This window comes from Meriones unguiculatus, chromosome 8, assembly GCF_030254825.1.
Source record: "Meriones unguiculatus strain TT.TT164.6M chromosome 8, Bangor_MerUng_6.1, whole genome shotgun sequence".
In the NCBI taxonomy this organism is placed as follows: domain Eukaryota; kingdom Metazoa; phylum Chordata; class Mammalia; order Rodentia; family Muridae; genus Meriones; species Meriones unguiculatus.
The window spans coordinates 119761523-119785721 of record NC_083356.1 but is presented as its reverse complement, the minus strand read 5'-3'; the positions used below and the strand labels follow the sequence as shown (position 1 = coordinate 119785721).

General features: G+C 45.0%; 1 pseudogene; it reads right to left on the bottom strand.

The window, feature by feature from the left end:
- Window positions 1–399: 399 nt before the first annotated feature.
- On the bottom strand, window positions 400–23068 carry LOC110551570 (large ribosomal subunit protein eL6-like; annotated as a pseudogene).
- Between the last annotated feature and the right edge of the window lie 1131 nt (window positions 23069–24199).

Genomic DNA, 24199 nt, shown 5'->3' with positions numbered 1-24199 from the left:
GCGAGTGTTTAGAAAGGCTTGGGAACAGCTCTCATCTCATGCCCTCATCTGAGGAAATACAAACAACATTTCCATACAACATCCTTCCTAATTTTTCAGATAAAAAAAAAATGTGTGAGGGCCTAAAATAACTCCCCTGAAGCATTGTGATTATATCCTTAACGGAGCCTGAATCCCAAGGTGTTCATCATTTTCAGGGATTAGACACAATTCACTTTCTTTCTTCTTTCTTTCTTTCTTTCTTTCTTTCTTTCTTTCTTTCTTTCTTTCTTTCTTTCCTTCCTTCTTTCTTCCTTTCTTTCCTTCCTTGCCTCCTTCCTTCCTTCCTTCCTTCCTTCCTTCCTTCCTTCCTTCCTTCCTCTTAAACGTATAAAGCTGTTTAACTGGGTCATTGGTAATTTAGAACAGCAGTTTGTGAGGATACATCTCATTTGTCAGGGAAAAAGAGGTTGAAGGCAGTCCTGCAGCTGAGCAACAGCTTTCATCTTTGGCAAAATCTGCGAGTCCACAGTTTTGTGATCAGCCTTGCTCTGCTCTGTAATCTCATATTCTCCTCTGCGTCAAAGATCTCACCCTCCTGGTGCCTGGGCTTTTGCAGCTGCTTCATCTTGAAGTAAGCATCAGTCAGGTGTTTGGGGATTTTGACCTTGCTGATATCAACTTTGGTAGAGGTGGCGATGACAGACCTCTGGTGTGTTCTGCACAGATGAACTCTGTTGAGGGCCAGAGGTCAGATCACAAGCTGCAAGCCACTGCCCAGCTGCTTCAGGAAACCCACTCTCTTGCCCCTGTGGCAACTGGTGAGGATGGTCAGGATGGTCCCAGGAGTGATGCTGCCACGTGCTGACCAAAGGGCTTTCTGCAGTGGCTCAGCAGCTTCTGAGGGACGTCTTCAGTAGGGTAATACCTAGGCAGTTTTGAAGCGTCGCCACCCGGGTACCACCATTCTTGTCACCATCAACTGGTTTTGTGACTGTAGCAAGGACCTTCTCCTTTTTCTTCTCTTCAACCTTGGATTTTGCGGCTGAATATTTCCTCTTGTACAAGGCCTCTCTGAAATACATAGCAGATTGGGAGTACCTGCCAATTCCTCTAACCAGAACAGGGTTCCAGCTGCAATGGGGCTGCCCCTTTTAGGGTTTTATTAACCTTAGGGTCACTCTTTTTGGCTGCACAATTGTCTGGGGAGCCAGCAGCAGCAGCATCACCATCACTTGGCTGTAGGTTTCTTCTGCTTTCTATCCAGCTTCTTGGCTTTTTTTACCTGCCATCTTGCAAGATGGCGGGAGCGGAGGTGGGGGTGGGGGTGGGGTGGGGAAGGTAAGCAGACACATTTTCAATTGGCCCGATTCACAGGAGGTAGATACATTCCTTTCTTCTCTGCCACGTCGACCCTTTGGCCGTACCTGTTCCTGCTGGCACCCTAGCCAGCCCAAATAAGTATTTCCAATCTCATTTTATATTTGGCAATCCAAAATTTCTTGGAAAACTGCTCATCTCTGAAAGACCGGACCAAAGCTGTTAACATTGTCATCTGAGTCTCAGTGTTCAAATCTGGACTGCTCCCCTACTTCCTAGTTCCATGGCTCTCATCAGTTCCTTCAGTGTCTTCAGTCCACACGAGAGACATGAAACTGGCCCAGAGGACAGCAGGGTCAAGTGAGATGGCCACACGGAACACTGAATGTTTGGCAGAGTGCACGCAGTGGTGTGGCATGCTGGTTATTACTAGACAGCCTTTTCTGTCTTCACCATGACATTTTAACGTCAGCATGGTAAGTGGTCCAAACGCTTATATGGCGGGGGACCTCAGCTTTTGTGTTAGAGTGAAAGTCTTGGGCCTCTGCATGCTTTGGCCAGTATCGCCGGAGGTGCCACCACTTGTTCCGAGCTGCTCCGAGTTCACGGTGCTGAAAGCTGACTTCTAACACGCTCCGTGCCTAACTGAGCCAGAGGGACATAGGACAGCTGTCCAGTGGTACAAATTCGTGTCAGGCTCCTCTTAAATATACTCTCCCCCCTGAGAACTACGTGGTTCTGAAACCCACATAGGCCTCCGTTGTCACTCTGGGTAAGGTTTTCATGTTCTCTATCAACGGCATGGGTTGCAGCTGCTGGTTGTAACTCCCTGGGGGGCCTCATCCCATCCAGACAGGAAGCCACCCGAGCCAATGTCTGGCCTGGGAATGGGGCTGTAGAGGGTGAGGGAACTGTTGTTTTGCAAGGGTAGGAGCCATTTGAACACAAATGGCACCGTTCACACCACCAGCTGTACTTCATCAGGGCGATGGCGGCCCACCAAGGGGAAGGATCTCTGCCAAAGGTGACTTGGTGGCCAGCCACATGGTCCTCCAAGAAATGCAGCCCCCACCATGGGCTGCTTCAGAGGCCCAGGAGAAATGCAAACGCTGAGATGCAAAAGCTGCAGTTGTTTTCACTGGCAAGAGAAAGGGGGGTCCCCGCCACCCAGATCGGATTGTGGCTTCTGAAAAGCAGCAGCATTCCATTCCCTGTGAAGCAGCTGAGATGGCTAAGGAATGGTCAAAGCCCTCCAGTACTTTACAGTCTGGTAAAGAGCTAAGACAAGTGTAATCGCTGCTTGTTTTCTCCAACTTTTCCTATGTTCCTGAAAGGGGACCAAACCCTTCCTTCAGTCCGTAGAGGCGTCTTCAGTCCGTAGAGGAGTAGAGGAGTAGGCAGACTCCTCCCCACAGAAGAGCAGGATGCAAGAACACAACCTCACAGAGTGCCTAGATGCCTAGTGTTTGTCAGTGTGCACACAGTGATGTGTGATGTGAGGGTTGTTACCACACAGCTTGTCTTCTCCATGAAACATTAACTTCAGCATGGTGAGTGGTCCAAAGGCTTACTTATACATAAAAAAAACCTCCAACTCACTCTCTATCTCTCCTTGCCTGTCTCTCTGTCTCTGTCTCTGTCTCTGTCTCTCTCTGACTATCTTTCAAGACAGGAACTTGCTCTATAGACCAGGCTGGCTGACCCTTAACTCACAGAGATCCGCCTGCCTCTCTCTCTGCCCCCCAAGTTCTGGAATTAAAGGTGTGCATCACCACTGTCCCACCCAACTTTCTCTTTAGAGAGAAGGTCTTGGCCAGTCACAGACTTTGGAGGATGTTATAGAGATCCCACCACCCTTTAACTCTCTGCCCTTGAGGAATGAATCACAGCAATTCCTCTTGTCATTTTAAACTTTTCATTGTGAAATTATTTTAAACTTACGGGAAAGAGAAAAGAAGAATATTTCTATACCCTCTACCTAGATGTGCATGGTAAATTGCTGTAGCACTCTTTTCCTATAGGTGTGTTCATTCTATAGAATATATATGTGTGTGCGTACATATACGTCATACATATGTATGTGTATGTATACATTCATATATGTATGAATATATGTATTCATAATTCCCGATATGAATTAACTGAAAGCTAGTTGAAAACTTCTAAATATTTTATCTGGTCTATCCAAAAGATACTTTCCCACATAATCACAGAGCAACCATCAAAATCAATACATTAATATTGATAGTTTTCCTCTCTTAACCTAGGACTCTATTTACATTTCATGAATTGTCTAATAAAGGTCACAACAACAACAATAACAACAAAATCCCCCTCTGTGTTCTTTTAATTCTACCTAGAATGACAAGTGTTTATTTGTCACATTCTTTCTTTATCTCTTTAGTCTCCTAAATCTGGGACACTCCTCCTCATGCTTTCCCTGCCTTTTGTGACTTTGATAAGTTTAGGAAGCACCGGACAGTAATTCTGTAGATTTATGTCCATTTGGACTCCTCTGATACTTTCTTCTCTAAAACCAAGGATCTGTATTCTTACACCAGAACATCGAAGTCAAGACGTCTCCCTCAGTCTCACGGCAGGAAGGGACACAATGCCCATGTCTTGTGGTTGGTGAGGCTCACTGTGGTCACGTAGTCAAGATGTTTTGTGCCATATTTCTTCCCTCTAAAGTCATTGTGTAAAGTCCTGTGTGATTGATAACTATCTTGGGGAGAGTGACCTTGAAGTTGGGTAAACACTTTGCCCTTTAAAATCAACTTCGTTTTTCATCCTCAGATGACTCTTGTGTGAATAGAAAATCACCATGATAGTTGCCACATTTTGCTATTTCTAATTTTACCTTTACCTTTGTTACTTGACGTTTTGCTGGAGGAAAGTGACTTTTTCCTTTGTTTGTTTCTTTGTTTGTTTATTCCTAGCAACAAGGTCCATACATTTCAAATCTGTTCAGCAGGCTGTGACCTAGTACAGCACTGCTTATTTTCACACTCAAATTGTCCCATGTATGTTTATTTCAAACCTCTTCAAGTGGTTTTCTGGGTGATTTTTTGTTTTTTGAAACAGGGTTTCTTTGTGTAGCCTTGACTGCTCTGGACTCTCTTTGTAGACCAGGCTGGCCTTGAACTCACAGCGATCCACCTCCCTGAGTGCTGGGACTAAAAGTGTGTGCCACCAAGGTTTGCTTGATTTTTTTTTTTTGACACTGAAGTTCCTTTTATTCTGTAATCACGGGATATTTCAGGTCCATCTTGTATTTTTTTTTTTCCCCTAACTCTGTCATTTCTCCTAAAATTCATCAATCTTGTCAATGGAGAAGGGTGTTACAAACAAAGTTCTACAACAGTAGGTGTTCTCATAGTTTCTGGAGTATATCATTGGATAAAACTAGAACATACTTGCATATTTATGTAGGCGTACCCAGATATCTGCATGTATTTGAATATCTACCTAAATATGAAAGATTGTGAATTCACCCCAATAATTTCTATTCCAGTCCAACACAGCAAGTTCATTTAAGGCCCTGATCCTTCCGTACCCATAGCTCTCTTCCTCAGCTGTGAGAAAGCTGGCTCCCAGTCTCCTTCATCATGTCACTTATTTATTTATTTGTTTATTTATTTAATTTTTTCGAGACATGATTTCTCTGTGTAGCTCTGGCTGTCCTGAAACTCTCACTTAATAGACCAGACTGGCCCCAAACTCAAAGATCTGCCTGCCATTGCCTCTCGAATCCTGGGATTACAGGTGCGCACCACCACAGCCAGCACATTGTCACTTCTTATCCTGGCCTGGCCCGGGTTCCTCACTCACTCTCCTCCACTCCTGCCCTAAAGTTCACACATGCCTCACCAGTTTCCTCAGCCCTGAGAAGATTCCTCTGCCCCAGTCCTGCCGCCCCAGAAGCTGCTGGCCCTGCTGAGTCAGGTTCAGGGAAGGGAAACCATGACTAGTTTGGAGAGAAGAAGAAAGGAAGAAAAAAGAATGAAAAAGGAAGGAAGGAAGGAAGGAAAAGGAAAGAAGGGAATGGGAAAGAAAGGAGGGGAAGGAAGAAGAATGGAGCTGTAATAAAATGAAAGTGAAGGAAGCACTCAGGCTGGCTTCTTGCATCTATCCTCTTTTATTAACATTAATTTCAGTTCTCAGAAACACAATGTATAGTGCTTTGAGATACAGTGAACTATTATGCTATTTTGATTGTAGGTACTACATATTTTAATTCAAATTCAGAGCAAAATAATCTATGTAACATCTTAAAATTTCAGGAGCCTGAGGCACAAGGATTGTAATTTTTGCGTCTAGCCTAGGCTTTATAACAAAGACCCTGTCTCAAAAACAAAAACTGAAGTAACACCTATGTTTTTCTCATTAGCCTATAAGAATTTCTGCCTGGCTTCTATTCTCATTCCTGGATTTCTCCTACCAGTTGGAGTCAGGAGTAGGCCCCATGTGTTTTATGTAAAAAGAAAAAAAATGATGATGAGGGATGTTAAAGAGACAATGGCTTCCCTGAGCCTTGAGTGAAGAGGTGCTCTTGTGTGAATGTGTGTGTGATGTGCACACTGGTGCTAGGTGAAAGTTGGCTTGGGCTGACCAGCTCAGCTACCACTCGGGCCCAGATCCAGGGCTTTGAGCTGGCCCACCGCAACTCCATTTATGAGTTACTGGCGCATGTGAAGGGGCCCGTCCTACAGATCAAAAGCTGCAGGATCGGCATGACTCTGGTAACAGCAGGCTATCCGAGAGGAGTCTCTGCGAGGATCTAGTGTCGATGGTGTGGCAGAAGCCAGAGGCCTTGACCCAGACCAATGACTCATTGCAACGAACATTTTCATGGAGAGCTGTTTGGTCAAAAGGGTACACTCTGTGGCACACTGCGGCTTCCAGCGCCACTGTGATGAGTGAATATGCAATGGAGAGGCTGGAAAGATGGAGGAACAGCGTGGTGCCTGCGCGGTGGAACTAGAGACTCGACAGCTGTGTGTGAGAGAAGGCGACCGTTGATGGAGGAGCAGGTTGTTGCCCAGTAAGGTTGGCAGAACGGTAGCAGCCTGGAGCTTTCCCCCAGAACTAGCTACTCAGCCATAGGATTGCCCTGGCTTTGAACAGCGACAGGGTGTTCAAAATGACTCATGGTCCTTCTACTGGGTTGGACCTCTTCAAAAGATCTCCATGGTCCGTGCTTCTGGAGGCCATGCTGGTCCCTGGCCTGTGCTTCAGCAGGGCACCATGTTGATGTCCGCTGGCCATACTGCCGTGGGAGAACATTGGGAAGTCAAGGCACATGCTGATCTGGAGACGTGGATGTTCATGGTTGGCGCTGCTGCCAGGAACCTCATAGAAGCCCAGGATCTGTGCACCTGCTCCCTGTAAAGGCCGAGGAGGCTACTTTTACAGTGATATCGATGCCCGCAGATGCACAGTTGAGGAAGAAGGACAACCCCTGCCAACAGCCAAAAGGAAGCCATCAAAGGACACTCTTAAAAATCATGATGAGGATGCTAAGGTGAAGCTCTTCACCGTTGATGGCTTTTGGTGGGGGTGCAGGTGGAGAAGGACTCAGCTTTCCTATGGGTCTGACTATGGGAGTTTGACCATGCTCCGGTGATATACAGACAACTCAAAATGCACTCTCCCCACCTTTCTTCTTTTTCTTTTGAAGGGAGAGGTCACAAGGGAGGGGGGCAGATGTAGGAGGACTGGGAAGTGAGTGTGATCGGAGTGCATGGGGTAAAATTCCCAAACAATCATTAAAAATATATTGGGGAGGCTGGAGAGCTGGCTGAACATGAGCCAAAGCAATCCAGTTAGCAGCATTCCTCTGGGTCTCTGTTCCAGTTCCTGCTTCCAGGTCTCTGGCCTGACTTCCTTCACTGATGGACTGTGGTGTGGAAATGTAAGCCAAATAAACCCTTTCCCTGCCGAGTTGCTTTTGGCCAGTGTTTTGTTTCAGCAGCAGAAAGCAAGCTAAGACAACTGGTGACTGATTTATAGCCTTTCATGTTCCTTAATACATCCTGAAAATGACCTCTTTCCATCTCTCTGTTGGCAGGGCTTCAAACGAGCTAGGGCTACCGTCTGGAGGAGAGGTACTTAGGAACTTTAGTCTTTGTATAACGATGGGAGAGGAAGGAGCGCTTGCTTGCTTCCTTCCTCAAAGTCAACAGAAAGGGTGTAGGAAGCCAAAGTTCATTCTCAAGCTATGTGTGTGGAGAGCTGCTTGCTTGTCAGGCTGCTTTGTTATTGAGTGTTCAGCGAGGGGCATGTTTCACCCTGTCCTTTACCTTGAAACAAAAATAAGCAAGAAGGTTTGCCAAGTTTCTTTAACTTGTCTGTGAGACCTTGGACCTTGTCTGCCATACAGAAATGTGGTCTATGAAAACAAGTTTGACTGTTCCATAAACCCCGTCCTTGTATTTATGTGACTTGTTTTGCTCTGTCTTTAAAAGGGAGCTGTTGAATAAACTTGAGCCTTTCAGTACTGACGAATGCCCTCCTGAAACTCTCCAAAGTTTTCTGTCTCTTTCTTTTAACCTGTAATTTCTCAATTCCCACTCTCTCTGTCATGTTCCGAATTACCTACAGCAGATTCCGTCAAAGAGGCATCCAACAAAATCTTGAAAAGATCAGGAGTATCTTCAAGACAGAAGGCAAATGCAGCACTTTAGACATTGCCTGAATAGCTGTCAGTCCGCCTTGCTGACAAATGTGCTGGTCTCTCCTGCATAACACCAGAGCAGAAGCAGAAAGAGAGAGCAAATCCTTTGCTTCCAGAAAAATGTGGAAATTGTGGTTCATTTTTCTGGGGCCTCATTGCTTATCATGAATGGTAGGTGAGTCTTGAAGCTATGTTTTCCCAGCTGCTGCATGGAGGAGGTACACAAGCCAGAGGAAATTATCTCGGGATCCTCTGTTGGTAGATGAGGCTGGACAGGGAGCCACCCAAGCCTTGTCCACTTGCCAAGGAACTGTGGGGGCTGGCGCCTGCTCATTCGGCCCCCATACAGTGGGAAGAGTGATTGTGGCTAATCCATTGAGGACCACAGAGTCACCGGTCAGAGAGGTAATCTCTCCTAACAGCACGAGGCAGGTGGGCGGGCTGAATGTAGAAGGGCTCTTCTCAGGAAGACTACTCCTCACTGCTCAGAGGCCAGAGCTGAGATTTCTCAGTAAATTGTTCACCCTGACATCTGTTTAGAAACAATGGCATTTTAGAATGCTGTCCCGGCTTGGACAATTCCGCCAGTGAGCTTTCAGAACTCACCCAATCCAGCTGTTCTCTACCAAATGCAAGAAGCATATTCCTAAGCACGGGCGGGAGAGATGACTTCCACATGGAGGCTCCCCGGGGCTCTCGTGACAATAGGAGAGATGTCAGATTGAACCCAGATGAATGAGAGCATCCTCTCACTTTGATCATTGTACCAGTGAAATTCCTCGGCTTCCTCTCCCATGTTCAGTCAAGTCCTGGACTCACTCTCTCTAAATGAAGTCTTTACACTCATTGACCTAGGCTTACTCTTCAGAATGGAAGAGAATGCAGACTGGCTCGCTTTGAGTTGTTTTGAGTTTTGTTTTTTTTTTTTTTCCGCAAAGCTATTTACATCTTCTGAGTACGTGGTGAATGATTTAATGTAACTTTTAAAAAAAGACCTATTTTACATGTGAGAGTGCTTTGCCTTCATGTATGGCCCACAGAGGCCAGAAAAAGGAATTGGATCCTCTGGAAGTAGAGTTATAAACAGCTGTGAGCCACCATGGAGGTGCTGGGAACCAAATCATCAAGTGCTCTTAACCACTGAGCCACCTCTCCAGCCTGGTTTTAATGCAATTTTTTAAAAGACTTATTTATTGTGGGTAATATACCACATGTGTGTCATCGAGTGTACAACACGGAACACAACTTTTCCCCCCAAAAGGCTTGGAAAAGTTGGATCAATATGAAATGAAATGCTACGTCTGCCACTCTGGGAAAATGAATTGATTCTGCTGGGCCCTCGTGTCTTCACCTCTGGATGCAGCTTTGCCAGGTGGTATGGTAGGACAACTGAGACACTCAGACGACATGGGATGGACACATGCCTAACATGGCTCATCTCCCGAGGGCATCAACAGGTTCCCTCCACTTCCTCCCCATGGGCAGCATCTGGCCCCAGCATACACACCACAGAAGGCATGCGCTGATTCCTCCCTAGCCTCGGTTCTAGCAGGTTCTCCCAGGAATGACAGCCTTCTCAAACTGGAATGAAAGGGGGTGTATTACAGAGTCTTGGGACTGGTTTTCTGTGCACACCCTCTGCTTTGAAGCTCTCACACACAGTTGTTGGTCTGTAACATCAGCTCATGATGTTCTGGTTCTGGCTCTGTGCAACCTTGTATCTCAGCTCCCCAGTGTCAGTTCAGCTATTTCCATAGGAAGGAAAAAAAATCCTAAAATTTATATAGAACCATAAAAGATGCCAAATACCCAAGTCAATCTTGAGTAAAAAGATGGTGATCATACTGACTGGCTTCAAAATCTATTAAAAGCTATGGTGACCTGTACTGGCATAAAACACGCTAACCAATGAAGCAGGTCAAAGGCCCAGAAAGAAGCACACACATCTACAGTCAATTGGTTTCCAGCAAAACTGCCAATGCACAGTAGCTCCAGCAAACACTGTTAAGAAAACCAGATATATATGTGTATAAGAATGAAACTGGATTTTTACAGCACTTCTAAAAATTAACTTGAAATAAATCAAATGCTTGCATGCAGGTTCTGAAATTGTAAGGTTGCTTGAAGCAAACTGTGGTAAAGGCTCCGCAATGCGAAGTTGTCTTGAATGTGACACCCAGAGCATAGGTAGCCAAAGCAAAAATTAAAAATAAGATTGGGGGTGGGGGCCTAGAGAGATGGCTCTGGACCTAAGAGCCCTGCTGCTATGGCTCTTGAACCTGAGACTCAGCACCCACTGGATATGGCTACACGTGTCTCTTAACTCCAGTGTTGTGTTGTGAGGAGGCAGGAGGATTGCTGGGGTTTGCTGGCTGCCCGTGAGCAACCTTATCTGAAGGGAATAAGACAAGGCATGACTGAACAGGATACCTGTTGTTCTTCTCTGGATTCCACAAGAACATGCACACATCCACACACACACACACACACACACACACCCCAGAAAATGTCACAAAACTAAAAAGCTGTGTAGCAAAGGAAACATTAGAGAGAAGATGAAAACCACAAATTGGGAGAAAATATTTGCAAACCACCATGTGATGAGGCTGATATCCTGAACTGGCATGACTATATGGTGTGGCCCAAAGGCTCGTATCTTGAATGGCTGGTCTCCTGGTGGGCTATTTTTAGAGGGTTTGGAATCTTTAGGAGGCATGGCCTAATTATAGGAATTAGGTTACAGAGGCGTATCTCTGAAGGACACACATGATCCTTGGTCCTGTCCTCCCTCTCTGCGATCAGTCCACCATGAATTAAAGATGACCCTCCACCAATGTCCCCACTGCCACGACATTCTACTCAAGGGCATGAAGTCAAGAAACCATAGCCTGAGCCCTCTCGTGGTGAGAGCCAAAACAGATCCTTCCTCCTTTAAGCTGTTTGTGTCTGGTGTTTTGGGCCAAGTGAGAAAAAAAAAAGTAACTAAAAGAGAAAACTGATGACAGAAAAGGATCGCTGCTCTGCCTTTATTTGACCATGTGATTTTTAAGCCTTAGAACCGGTTTTTGGAAGGAATTTGGAAGTGTTTGGAGAAGCAGGCTAGAAAAAGCTTCGGTAGCTGGAAGGAAAGCTTGGGTATCTCTGGTATGTTGCAGAGAGGTGAGAACAGTATGTCTAAAGTTTGTGGATGTGAAGGCCAAAGCTAAAGGATGGAAAATAGCATTTGCCAGAGCCAAGAGAGGGGTGTACTCCAGAGGAGAAGGACAATTCAGAGGTACTAAAACCTGCATGTTATGATTATAGTAGTGATTACATGACTATATTCATTAGCAATTTTTTTTTAGCAATTAAAAAAATAGCTATAAGTCATGTAATACCCCGTGGGGCTCCAGGACCCTATCACCCCATACAGGCCCTTCATCCCTCAGAACTATGGGTTAAACAAACTTTAAACTTCCTTTCTGCTTTAAATTGAACTAAGAACTATAAACCTTAAATCTAACTACACTTGTGAGATTATATCTGGGAAATCCTTCTGTCAGACATAACAAAAGATACAAAAGTCCCAGGTACAAGACACTGATCTTTCATGTCTTTTTAGCTAAAAACCAGGAGCCTGCAGCTTTGTGTCATTTTCTCAACCAGCTGATGTCCTCGTGGGTGAGTGTGTGTGTGTGTGTGTGTGTGTGTGTGAGAGAGAGAGAGAGAGAGAGACAGACAGAGACAGAGACAGAGAGAGAGAGAGAGAGAGAGAGATATGTGTGAGTGTGTGGGCGGGTGATATGTGTGTGTATGTGTCTATATTAAATAGACAGAACATGTCTATATATATATAAAACCAGAATTTAGCAGTAAGAACATTGGGCTAATTCTTTAGATAATCATCTTGAAAAATAATTGGTCAAATGTTGTCCCAGCATATCAGATATTGTTTGTGTTTTGAGTTACATGAAAATAAGTCGTAACATTTGTTCCAGATTATCTGTGAAATACAAACGGTATATGGAGACAGTCTTGTGGTCTTAGAAACAATATTGGCAGTTCATTGGACCTTCTTTGGCTGGATAAAAAAAAATTCTCAGAGGACCTGACTGGACTTGTTTTTTCTCTGCAACAGCAGCCATGGAAAATTGTCTAGTTTGGCTGATAACAGCAGCTCCAGAAAACTAATAGAGTGGGCTTTTTTTTTATTTCAGAAGAAAAATATACACAGGATTGGAATGTTAATAAGAGATTTGCAAATGTATATAGAAATATGATAATTCATACTATTCGGTGGTAAGGATCCTGGCTGGCATTAGTGGTGCATCATATGATTGCATTAATTGCCGAGAAGAAACTCGGAGTGGCATAATTGTGCTTGATGTTCAGGTAATAGAAATGGAATTTAAAGTGTCATTAGAAAATGGAAAATGTTTCTGAGGTGAAGAGACTTAAAAAGCACAGTGCAGAGGCAGACAGTGCGGGTGGTAAGGAGTACAGCGGGAGCCCTCTGGACCACCACTGACCCAGACTGGAGGAAGGACAAGAGCAAGGTCAGCAGGCAGCCTGTGGTATCTCTAAGCACTCTGGGAGGGTGGCCGCACAAGCCGCGAGGTTGTGAGTGACTGGGCCGATGGCTGTGGTTCCTCTGCCTACCCTGGTGGCGGCGTGTCTTACTGTGAGCGGTCAGGGCTGTGCTGTGTGTCACATTGCTTGAGCTTATGCCTGCCTGTGCCGCTGTCCAGCCAGGTGCCTCTGGCCGTCACTGTATTCTCTCTGTTCGAGGCTTTTTGTACAATGTGGGATCACCCATAGCTACTTGCTTCATCTAATCGTAAAGATGGAGTAAGTCTATATTATAAAACTCTCGAATAGTGCCAGGCACATAGGAAATCTCTGTTTTTCGAAGTTAAAAAATAGTATAAATTGAGGATGGGAATGTAGCTCAGCCGGTAGGACGCCTGTCAAGTATGTATGAAGCCCTGGGTTTGATCTCTACATACACCAAGTGAGGTGGCCAGTAAAGTGGCTGACCAATAGAAGCTATCTTGGAAGCTCCCGCTGGGGCCTCTCCTTAGCTAATGAGTTTTACGATGGGTCCTGTGAGTTACCACCACAGTTAGACACACACACACAGCTTTTCTCATGAGGAGGATTATAAACTCAAGGCCAGCCTTCACTTTACAAGGAGCTTTGTGTAAAGGGAAGTGGGAGGATAGAGGATAGATGAATAGACAGACAGACAGACAGATGATAGAATGATAATTGGGGAAATAAAGGGGAAAGAAAGAAGAGAGATATAGAGACAAGGAGAGGAGGAAAATAGAGAGAGAAGAGGAGGGTAAGAGAGGGAGAGGGAAAAATAAGACAGAAAGGGGAAGAGAGGAAGCGGGTGGAAGGGTAGGAGGAAAAGGAGAACAAGAGAAAAGAAAATCCTGGGGTGGAATGGGTGGCATGTCCAGCATTTTCCACCATCTTTCCTACTAGGAAGACAAATGGGAATTTTTTGTTACACCCATTCCTGTGAGCCTTGAAATTCCATCTATCATTTCAGAAAGTTGCAGAGAAGGTGGATCTAGTTCAGGAAGTAAGAAAGAAGGAAGGGGAAATGGAAGAGAGAGGAAGGAAAAGGCTGTGGGTTCATTGGTTGTCAAAGTTGGACTGGAATCGTTTCTCTGGTTGTTTCCAATGAGTGAAACCTGAATGAGCAGGAGAGGCAATGGGTATGTGTGTCTACTGTTCCTTGAAACCCTACTCAAAGGTAACATTACCATGACCACGAGCACCACATTCCCATGCATGGCCCCTTGATGTGCAGGCATTTGCTGAGACTGATGAGAAGATCCTAAGAAAGAGCATCACATCTGTTATATCTCTATTTTGGTGAGATCACACTTTCTATTTGAGCAGATTTTGCTTCCAACATAGAAAAGAAGAACATAAATGGCCAAGAAATAGTACCATTTTCTTACCCAAGTCATTTATATTACTCAACCACTTCTGCTGAAAACAATGGCATCAAAGGAAAGAGAAAGACAGGGCAAGCATAGTTTTATAATATATAATTTTTATTTTTTTATATTAATTACAGGTTATTTACTTTGTATCCCAGATGTAGCCCCTCCCTTACTCCCTCCCTATCCCACCTTCTCTCCCTCATCTCCTCCCTGCTCCTCTCTAAGTCCACTGATAGGGGAGGTCCTTCTCCCCTTCCATCTGACCCTGGTTTATCAGGTATCTTCAGGACTGACTGCAAAGTCCTCCTCTGTGGCCTAGCAAGGCTGCTCCTCCCTCGTGGGGGAGGGGTCAAAGAGCCTGCCATTGAGTTCATGTCAGAAACAGTCCCTGTTTCCCTTACTAGGAGAACCCACTTAGATGCTGAGCTGCCGTGGGCTACGTCTGAGCAGGGGTTCTAGGTTATATCCATGCATGGTCCTTGGTTGGAGAATCAGTCTCAGAAAAGACCCCTGTGCCCAGATATATTTGGTCCTTGTGGAGCTCTTGTCCTCTCCAGGTCTTACTAATTTCCCCTTCTTTCATGATTGCCTGCACTCTGCCCAAGGTTTGGTTATCCTTTCTGTCTGCCCTTCCTCATTAGCAAGCTGAAGATAGAAAGTTGGTAGAATGAAGCAAAAGAAAGACTCATAGTGGTTTTGTGTATTGCAAACAGTTTTCATCTTCAGGGAAGAGCAAATTACATATGCATTTGAGAGTTGCAAAATACAAATCATGCCATTTCAACGAATCCACATCCATGGTAAATGTTCTGATATTTGCATTTAAAAGTGACATCAAACTATTTAAAGACGAATGATAAGATTCATGTCAACAATTTGAAATTTAAATTTTTCTTTCTCTAAGATGACATTAAATAAATACATAAATAAATAATACCATGAGATGAGAAAGACTATGGGAGAAAGGAAAATTTTTCATGTTTTAGTGTCTAAAGATGTTTTCATTTTACATGGGGACCTGCAAATCACAGACCTAACCTTGACTCCAGAATCCCTCTAAGGCATCCTCTTGTATTGAAAGACAAGTGAGTATTGGAATTAGGGGATCATGTGGCACATCAGTGAGGATGCTCTGAGTCAAAAGGACATAGACACAGTCCCTAGACAAGAAGACAGACCTTTTCGCCCAAGAGAAAGGATTGAAACAAAGTGGGGATTGATGGAGTAAGGAGATAGGCTTAGTGGCCTCCACCTAACACTGGCAGGACTTTGGACATGTCTGTGCTTTTGGAGACTTACAGGGATCACCCGGGGTTCTTTGATCCCCACACTGCTCACCCCTTTCCCAGTCAGAGCTGACTATAAGCTGAGTGGTGGCCAGAGGCCTGGGTCAGGCCTAGAAGATCTCAGCCTTTGAAAAGTGGCAGGGGCTACCCTAGGCAAGACCACACCCAGCTTTCATTCTCTCCTTGAGAATACCAAGATTCTGTGATTGAACTGACCTGTTCCTCTTCTTCCTTATGTGACAGTAGATTCGTAACCTGCCCTTTCTGTGCTTCTGTTTTCTTAACTTCAGATTGTGGTTGTTGGGTGTGAAGTCCCGAGGGGCTGGTCCACTTTGGGGAGCTGGCATCTGAGTGTGTTTCATCGATGGCAGGTATTTTACTCTAGGTGACATGGGGCAGAGCCACTCTAGGTAAGCCTTCTTTCAGACAGAGACAGCATTAACGGGAGCACGCTGAAAGCCCTGAGGCTGCTCTGTCTCAGGAAATCACCAAGCACAAAGCACAGTTCAAGTTCATTTGGCAGGATTTTGTCTATACTTGGGTCGTTCTCTATAACTGAGCAATGGTGAACCTGGCCTTGTAAACTTAACCTCCTAAAAGGAGAGCAAAGTTTTATGTATTTACATTAGGTATTTATATTTACAATGACACTTTTTATCTAATAGGAAACTATTAACTAATTTCCACAGGGAATGAGGTGGTTATGGGGATTTGGTCAAATACTAGAGCAGTATGGGTATTCTGGTGGCCACTGTAAAAAAACAAATGATGAGCTTTTTATCTGGCTTGTCCAGTGTGCTGTGGTCAAAAGAAAGGGACAGTCCAGGAGCTGGGCAATTCACATAGCCAGCTAATTCTTAAAATATCACTTTTATAAGAAGAGGAGGAAGAGAGGAAGGGGGCACGGCATGCGGGAATGAGACTTGTAAGAGACCCCATACCCATAATTTTAGGGAATCCCTTCATGGTTGCCAGATGACACCAGGGAAATCAGGGTTCCCTTTTGGTGTTCTTAGTTTCATTAATAAGAAATTCTAAGAACAAATTTAAACAAAACCTCAAGGCTGATTTTTACTGGAGTTTAAAAGAAAAAAACAGGGTTGGAGAGATGGCTCAGCTCTTGAAAGCACTGGCTACTCTGGCAGAGGACCCAGGTTCTGTTCCCAGCACCCACAGGGCAATTTAGAACTGCCTCTAACTCCAGCCCCACCCTCCTCTGGCCTCTACAGGCACCAGGCATGTGTGCATGCAGACGGCGGGGCCAAAAGCCGCCTGCAGGGAAGAGAGCTTGGAGAAAGTGTGAGGAAGCAAAGTGTTAGGGACAGCGCGCTCAGGAGAGGGAAGAAAAAGAGATGTTCTTCTGAGTTATTCAGAATTTAGATTTTGTTCTCTTGATGAGGAAAAGGTTCCCCTTAACGGGGCTCTATTGACGCTCTAACAACAAGGCAACTCTCTTTTGCTCCAGGATGACTAAGACCTGGAAGAGGTAGGTCACTGGGGCAGGTGGCTAGAACTATCTAAACCTGGGCTCCTCCTTGTTGTGATCACTGCTTCTCAGTCACCATGAAGATTCCCCACCACTGCCAACCACACTATCACCCACCATTACAACCCACCATCACCACCACCACCACCACCAAGATGTTCTGCTCACCACGGGCTCAGAAGCATGGAGCCACACGATCATGACCTAAGCCCTTTGAAACCATGAGCCAAATTAAATTTCACCTCTTTCGGTAGCTTCTGTCAGGGAATTTGTCACAGCAGTACAATAGAAACAATACTAGAACCACAGGGTGTCTTCACTTTCCCCTCTGCTAACCACCTTCTCTCTCATCGTGGCACGTGGCGAAAGTGCTCATATGGGGAAGGCTGAAGGGAGACCTCTACATTGCTGTTTTCATGTCTCCTTGTTCCTGGAACAAACTTCTCGGGCGAGCATTGCTCAAGGAGGAATCTTTCCTTTTCTTCACGAAGCTCTTGACAAGTGCGCTCTACTTTGGTTTAATTTAGCATGCACCCTCCTTGGCTCTTTCCACTGTGAAAGGTTGACTGCAAATCAAGTGAAGTGATTCTTAAAAAGCAAGCTAACAAACCAGCGAACAAGCGTACAGAAATGTTATACTCTCAAAGCCACAATCAAGTATGGAAGTGGCATTGTGTGTCTATTGTGTCGAATATTATGAATCAAAACCATAATTGAGTCGAGTGAGTATTAGCAGGACAGTTTCCTTCTTATGCAAATGGTTTTCTGTTTGGATGAGTATGAAAATAGATCCGTCTTTATCAGCCTGAAAAATGTACAGATGGGATGCTTGCACTGGTGAAGAGGGCGAGGCCAAGTGCTGAAACCTTAGGTTCTGAGCCTGAATCTGCTGACTATTAACTATAGACCAGGGACAATGCCCTCATCTGGAGAGTGAAAATAAGAACCAGTCTGATCTCAGAGGGCAGTTGTGAGTCTGAAATGAATTGTTATGTATAAAGTGCTTAGCTCCAAGCCTTGAATGTAGCCACTACTTAATAAATACCATCATCATCATCATCGTCATTGCTGTCATCATTGTTATTTTATACAGGGAGAAAAAACAAACAAACAAACAAACAAAAAATGGAGTAGAAAATAAAAAACTCCAAAGAAAAAGAAAGGATTTCTTAAACTCGTGAGGAAGTTCTAGGAAAAGAAAACAATAGAGTAAAAATAAAATGGAAGAAATTTATGTATTGCTTTGTTTAATAAAATCTACCATTCATTCTAAAGTCTGAAGTCTTCCTCAGGCAGGCAGGAAAGGCTAACTCCCCAGTTCCCTGAAGGCCTCTCTTTACAATGATTGTAATTACAATCAAGTTGGTACTAAGCCAATCAAATGAGCCTGGCCCACCAGTCATACAATGCATTTCAATGTCGTGTACTTACTTTTTTTTTCAACCCTTTAATTTATGGTAATCTAATGTGTGCCCTGGGTGCTTTATTAAATTGGACTGGTCAAACCCTTAAAAAAAAAAAAGTTTTCAGCCCCTCTCAAATATTGGCTGTATCCACCAGCTAGGGCGGCTGGAAGCTGGAGGACAGACAAGGGGAGAATGCTTCAGAATAGTGGGCCATTATTCCCTTTGTCATATTTTGGTTTCTTTAAAATTGCTCACTTGCATTTAAGTCCCTAAGAGCCATGAAAATTACGTTGAACAATAGCAGAGACTCATGAAAAGGCTCCACAGAAGCATCTGAAATCTACAAGCCCTTGAACCTTTTCGCATCTTGCACCATCTGACATGCTTTGTGAGAGGCAGAGCCACCTGCAGGAGTTCTAAAATAGATGCTTCCAGGAAACAGAGAACTCTCAGAGCCCGCGTGTTAATATCATGCTCCAAACTACTTGACCTCTGACCTACATAGCAGTAGCAGGATGACTCAAGCCACAGTAAAAGAGAGAATTGGAGATGTCATTCATATATTTTGGGCCATGACTGAGAAGGGGGAAAAAGGACAGCTATGAAGAGGAATTTTTTTTTTAAGTGGTATCAATGTGGCAGATTGTCTACCCAGCTGAAGTTCATCGAGTAATTAGCTAATTTCTGAGTTCACGTTTTCTGTGTGTGTCAGCTTAGGTTTCCTTTCTTTCTTTTTCTTTCTTTCTTTCTTTCTTTCTTTCCTTTCTTTCTTTTTCTTTCTTTCTCTCTCTCTCTCTCTCTCTCTCTCTCTCTCTTTCTTCTCTTTTTGGTCAGCTTAGCTTTTCAACGGTTTACTTACTGCTGTTTGGGTGTGGTTAGAAGCTAGTAACTACAGTCAGGAGTAAAGAAAACGGGTATCACAGTGATTTTGTTTATAAAGAGTTTTCAAAGCATGGAAATAAAATACCTAGAAATAAATACTGGGTTTGTTTGTTTGTTTGTTTGTTTGTTTTTTAATGCTACTAGAAGTCCTGGGGAGAAGTTAAAAACAACAACAACAACAACAAAAACCCAACTCCAACATAATGGAAACTTCATTAGAGCTAAAAATTATAGGTCTTCAATTCAAGGTAAATCAGTAACTTGTACTGATCAAACCAGGGCTCCCTGTGAGGGTCACATCCCAGCTGCTTCCCAGCCTGAGACAAGGTCCTATTCTTCCCTCCCCTGCCAGCCCTTCTCTCTCTCTCCTTTTTTTTTCAAACTGTCAGCACTGCAAAGCCAGTCCAGCTGTGGGGAAAGGCAGCTGTGTGATATGCTGCCTCCCACTTTGTCAGCCAAATTGTCTTCTCGGTTTTTCTTCATTGCTGTGGCTGCAGGGATAGAGTGATGCCTGGCTGGCGGCGTTTCTGCCAGTTAACTCTGCGTTTCTCTTCCCTGGATACCACATGTCATCTCTCCTCTCTCTGTAGTCTTCTATCTGTTCCCCAGGGTCTTCTTTCCTCTCTCTTTCTTTCTTTCTTTCTTTCTTTCTTTCTTTCTTTCTTTCTTTCTTTCTTTCTTTCATAGAGATCATGTGCATGAGACAATTCTGATTCCTGGTAATTTCCTTAAAATGCAGTCACAACCACAATCCCACAATTCACATCACCCTTCCTTCTCTCTCCGCTCTTCTCTGCTGCTTCTCTGCCTCCTTTCCATTCTCTGTTGATGGCTCTATAGTATCCCTACATGGAATGACTCCGCCTTCACTTAACCACTTTTGGACTTTGCCATAAGCAATAGTACAATGAATATCTCTGCACACATCCTTATGTTTGTTTTTGACTATTCTCATTGGGAAGACTGTAAGTGACATTGTTGACTAAAAGGCTAGCCACCTTCTAAAGATGTCTAATGAATAGTTTGAAATAGCTTTCCTTTCAAGATCTATGAGTGTATGACAGTCTGGGCCATTTTCAGTGGCTGAGGCACATGGGAGAGAAATGGGTTTCCTTTTCCCTCAGGGATACTGTGGAAAATATTGCACATCCCAGAATCCTGTCTCCCAGCTGCAGCTGCTACAGTTTTGGAGTAATGGTGTCTTGTCTAAGGACTCAAAGGCAATGCAGGATTGAATCTCAGGACCCGGGACACTAGCAGGTTCCCCGGGGATGCTTGTGGCCAAGAAGCAGAAGGAGATTGTGAGCATGGAGGGTAGGGGGTTAGAACAGGGTAAGGGACTCAGGCTTATTCTCTGAGACAATGGCGGGGTGTATGTATGGGGGGGGGTGTCATGTCAGCTTCTGTGATCCATCAAGCTGTTCCCTAAACAGCTTGGGGAGAGGGAGGAGGTTTGTGAAGACAGAGATAATGTTGTAGGGAGGGGCTGAGAAGGGCAGGCCGCTGGGAGCATAATCATCAGCAGTGCTCCAAAGGAGCTGAGCCAAGCTTGCTGGCTGGGTACCGAAGGACTGTTTGAGTTTTCAGTTTCCACACATTTAGATATCTCCAATGATACCGACCGTTCTTATTTTAGGCATAGGAGTTAGTACATGTGCACATGTGTTTATAGATTTGATCTAGACAGTGTCCTAAATATCATCTATGCAAACTATATTATTAAGCAAGAAATGTGTAACTTCCATCCTGGAGAACCTTGAGACACTGTAGACAATTATAAGGCGATCTTTAATCATTACCACCTAACACACCCTCCCTCCCTGTGCTATCAGCTTGCTGTACATACTTTCAGAGAGTCTGCTTTATATTTACACCCATGCCTATGCCTGAGTAAAATGTATAAAATAATAATCAGCGCGGCCACACTTCTGTACACGTGCTATTGCGCTTGCATTGTCTTGCAACTTTCCGAGGGGGAGCACATTAAGATATTTTTTAAAAAGGTGATAAACCTAGCTTCTTTATTAAACATAAATTCCCTGTCGGTCATTCGACTAGGCGCGCACTGCGCTTCCTGGAGGCTTGTTCTTTCATAGTTTAAAGGGAAGGGCATCTCCGGCAGACTGGCCTTGAACTCGAAGAGATCCACCTGCCTCTGCGTCCCCGAGGGCTGGGATTAAAGGCATGCGCCACCACGCCCACCACGTCTCTCCATTGGTTCTTCGGCATCAAATGCTACCCTAGAATCTGAGAGCCAGAAAGGTTTCCTGTTGACTCTCTGGCACAGCCCACTTATCATATTGGGTGTGAAAGCAGATCGAAGGCCTGACCGTGGTCTCGGTTTGTGTCATCCTTACTTAGGGGGGATCATTTTCTGAGTTACTTCCAGAAACCTCCAGGCAAGAGGCTTAAACCGAAAACATTCCCAGCAGCCACTCTGTTCATGGATAGTCTGTGAGAATCTCTTTCGCCACGATGTTGCTTTGGGAGAAAAGCTTTAGAAAACCTGAGTCGAGCAGGAACGTGGAAGGAGCCAGATGGAGGAAAAGTGGCAGCCTTGGGTTTGACCTCCTGATTCTTCGGGTGAGCAGAGACCTTCACTCTACCCCTCAAGACCCCTTGGTGAGCAGGACTTTTATTTAAGGCCGACCATTTTTATTTGAAGGTCAGCTCCCACCTTTTAGCTTTCTAATGATGTCAGAGGCAGAAAGAGCACAGCTTGCCTCTTGAATCTCAGGTGCAGACCATTTCAGAAATAAGCAGAGAGAAAAGAAAAGGAAACAAGAAAGAAGGGGGTAAAAAAAATAAAAAAATAAAAAAATAAAAACCTTTGGCTCACAAAGTAAGAATCTTTGACATGAAAGTTGTGCGGGGAGGTAAATATGGAGGCACACAATATAGCCAGAGCTGCAATTGAGAACACAGGCCACTGCCTCTCTGTAACAGAAAGCCAAGAGGTGTCATGTTCCTTAATTAAAACGGAGCTCAGGAGCCGGTGGGAGGTACCGGAACAGCCCCTACCTGAAGACGCCAATGTACAGAGAAACTTCCAGCCGGGGGATTCACACAGAGGACGTGTGGGCAATTGTGAGGTTCTTTCAAACTCGGCTTCTGTCTGTCATACCTATGTAGTTACAAAATCAAAGGGGATAATAAAGTTCAATTGTATATTCACAGTTTGATAGTTCTATTGATAGGTCTCACACACACAAAGACGCCATTTCGGGAAACTGAATCTGTGTCCCTCCGTGAAAAGCTCTGAAAGGCTCTCCTGGACGGCCGGTCCCCACCCAGCAATCCCTCCAAATCTCAGCTTATGAAGTGGCCCCGGCGAGGTTCAAAGGTGTCGAATTGGGCCCCCTCTCCCCAGGTTCTAACTGTGGTTTTAAAATAGCCCTCTGATGGCGAGAGGGAAAGGAAAACACACCCAGACCAAGACACAACTGCATTAAAATCCAGCTCCTGAGTAGAGAGCGAGCCATTAACCCGACCATCACCACACCGCTGAGGGGTGTCCCGAGTCCTGTCGGTACCGGGCAGCGTTAGGCTCAGAGCCTCCCCTCCTCTCTGCCCAGCACCTTTGCCTCGGCAACCGAGACCCTGCCAACTCTGAAGGGCTTTCTCGTTTTAAAAACATCAGTGTGTTTTGCTACTACGGAAATGTTCTTCAGAGGCGCTAGAAAATCAGCACGCAGGTGCCTCTAATTTTTTTTTTTTTTTTTTTTAGATTTTTTTTTTTCCCCTCTTGGAAAAGAGGAGTGGGTGTTTGACTAGATTCAAAAAACCAGCCAGTCTGTTCTTGTGGCGGCGTTTGGGACTAGGCTTGTGGCAGAGTGGAGCGCGTCTGAATGCAAAAAAAAAAAAAATTAAATGGAGGAACTGGGCGGGGGTGGGGGGGAACAGGTGCTCTTTTATAAAGGCTAAATTCCATATTTACCAAACTGATTTGCATGAGGCATGTTTTCAATGAAAATATTGCTACTCATTTTGCCGCATTTGTGCAACAGAAGCATAAGGACGGCGCAGCGGAGGGGCGCGGTGGTGCTCAAGCTGGATTCCTGCACCTTCGCCTCAGCCCGCAGTAGGAGGCGCATTCTGCAAGTTCGTCCTCCCGAGGGCTGCTCCCACAGTAGGCCAGACCCTGAGATTCCTGTGACCCCAAGAGACAGCTTCCGGGTCAAGAGCTATGTGAGGGCGGGGCGTGTCTAATCCCAGCTCTGGGATGCTGAGGCAGGAGAATAGTGAGTTTTAGGCCCGCAAAGCAGAGAGGGGAAGAGAGATGTGAGCAGTTGTCTGTTCCGTATGCCCTTATCAAGTTCTGTGAACCGTTACTAATAAAATAGCTCAAGAAAAACTTCTAAATTAATTCCATGTTTTAGTAATCCAAGCCAAAAGACTGGATTTCTCTGTTTCTTTGTTGTTGTTTGTTTGGGTTGTTTGTTTGTTTGTTTGTTTTTTCTTTAGGGCAGGGTTTCACTGTGCAGCCTTGGCTGTCCTGGGACTTGCTCTGTAGCTCTGTAGACCAGGCTAGCCTCAAACTCGCAGAGATCTGCCTGCCTCTGCCTCCCGAGTGCTGGGACTAAAGGTGTGCGCGCCACCGCTGCCCGACGATTTCTCTGGTCTTAAACCTTACGCTTTACTTCCTTTTATGTAAATCCATAATGAAAAATGACCGTCAACTATGTGGTATTACACTGCAATCTAAAAAAAATCAATCCTATGAAGAAATCATCCCCATTTTATAGGTGAATGGAGGCGAGGAGAAATGGGGCACCTGCTGTGGACCAACAGGGGTGGACAGAAGCTTTACAGCTGGGCGGCTGAGTCCAGAGTGTGGGTCACTTCACAGCCGCATGCTCCCTGGCCACCCTCTGTTTACACCACAAAAGTGCCAGGGAAACGGAAACGAAGCAGGGGGGTAGGTCGGGAGAAGGTACTATAGAGCAATGCTCTAACTGGCCATGTTAACACACATTGGTTTACCTACAGGGAAGGAGGGGATGAGCTGGCTCCACAATCAAGGCCAGTCACACGAGCGTTCCTTATCTCTGTTCCCCCAGCAGGAGGGCGAACCTGTTGGAACTGGTTTTAGGCTATTCTCCGTGAGACTGAAGAGTTCTTACCTCACTGTGGAGCTCCCGTGCGCGTTTGCTCCAAAAGGCTCTTTGAGGGGCGTTTTACCAAGAGAAGGAGGAGTTGGAGAGATGGCTTAGTAGTTGAGGGCA